Below are 1,785 nucleotides of genomic sequence, written 5' to 3'. Positions count from 1 at the left end.
GTGACAAACAGATGTTGTAGTTCCGTTGTTTGATATGATTGACTTCACCCAGCCATTCGCTGTTCTGGAGGCTTGGTCACTGAGTCAGAACCTCTCATTCAAAGCAATAGTTTTTTACAAATGCTGCTCCCTAGCGGCTGAACAATGGCTGAAATGTGCTGAGCCTTTCCTCTTCCTTAAATTTGGGCACCAAACTAGACTGGTTTAATTCGAGTGATTTCTGACCTACAGAATCTTACCTCATCGTTACGTTGCCTTCTTTTTTGAATCACTTTTGTCTTTACTGTAATGAAATTGTCCAAAGGCAATTGAGTTACATAATAGAACATTTGACAAGGTAAGTTTTAAGAAACGGTTTAACAGGGGTAAGAGATAGGGAGGGAGGGTGCTTTGGGATAATTGTTAAGCTATCTAAGCTCTAATTCCATATCCCTTGATACCCCTAATATCCAAAAACAATGTACTTAATTACTCAGCGACTGAGTATCCACAGCAATGGGTAGAGAGTTCCAAAGATTCACTGATCTCCAAGTGACAAAATTTCTTCTCAACCTCTTCTAGAAAGTTAGGTCCACCCTCTTTAATCACCCGTCTCTGTTCCAGTAATCAAACTGGTGAACCTTCATTCATTGACATCAGCATTATGTGTCATATCATATGACATCATCATTACGTGCCGTGCTGTTTGATGTGGGCGATCACGGTCTTCCCGTGATCATGATTGCTCTTGGCAAATTTTTCTACTGAAAGTGGTTTGCCATTCCCTTCTTCCGGGCAGTGTCTTTACAAGAGGGGTGACCCCCCCCCCCCCCCGCCATTATCAATACCCTGCAGGGATTTCTGGCGTCAGTGGTCGCATAACCACGGCTTGTGATGTGCACCAGCTGCTCATATGACCATCCGCCATGAGCTCGCATGGCTTCATGGGACCCATTTTGGGGGGGCTGAACAGATGCTAAGCCTTGCCCAAGGGTGACCTGCGGGCTAGCGGAGGGAGGGAGCGCCTTCCGCCTCCTTTGGTAGAGACGTATCTCCAGCCCGATCCACCTTGTGCAGGATTCCCTGAAGATTAACTTGAAGGTTGAGTCAGTAGTAAGGATGGCAAGTGCAATGTTGACATTAATTTCAAGAGGACTGGAATACAAGAGCAAGGATATGACGCTGAGGCTTTATTGACCTTTGGTCAGACTGTATTTGTGAGTAGTTTTGTGCCCCTTATCCAGGAAAAGATGTGGTGACATCGGAAAAGGTCCAGAGAAGGTTCACAAGAACGGTTCAATAGGTACGAGGGGTGATTGATAAGTCCGTGGCCTACGGTAGGAGATGAGTTATACAGCTCTCGTTACATGGACATGCAGCTCAGAGAAAATGCAGAAAGTTTGAAGTTACTAACTCATCTCCTTCTACCTTAGGCCATGAACTGTTCAATCACCCCGGATGAGTTATTAACTTCAAACTTTCTGCATAATCACTCAAAGAGTTGAACTGCATGTGGATGTAACGAGAGCTGTATAACTCATCTCCTTCTACCTTAGGCCATGAACTGATCAATCACCCCGGATGAGTTATTAACTTCAAACTTTCTGTATAATCACTCAAAGAGTTGAACTGCATGTGGATGTGACGAGAGCTGTATAACTCATCTCCTTCTACCTTAGGCCACGATCTTATCAATCACCCCTGCTGTGGACACTTTCTGGAGGTCCAAGATCCGTATGCTCCACGACCGCTGGGCTAAGTGTGTAAATGTAGGAGGGGACTATGTTGAAAAATAAATGCGCTAGG

This window comes from Hypanus sabinus, chromosome 26 (genome assembly GCF_030144855.1).
Source record: "Hypanus sabinus isolate sHypSab1 chromosome 26, sHypSab1.hap1, whole genome shotgun sequence".
Lineage (NCBI taxonomy): Eukaryota > Metazoa > Chordata > Chondrichthyes > Myliobatiformes > Dasyatidae > Hypanus > Hypanus sabinus.
The sequence above is the reverse complement of the archived record's forward strand: the minus strand, read 5'-3'. Positions refer to the sequence as shown.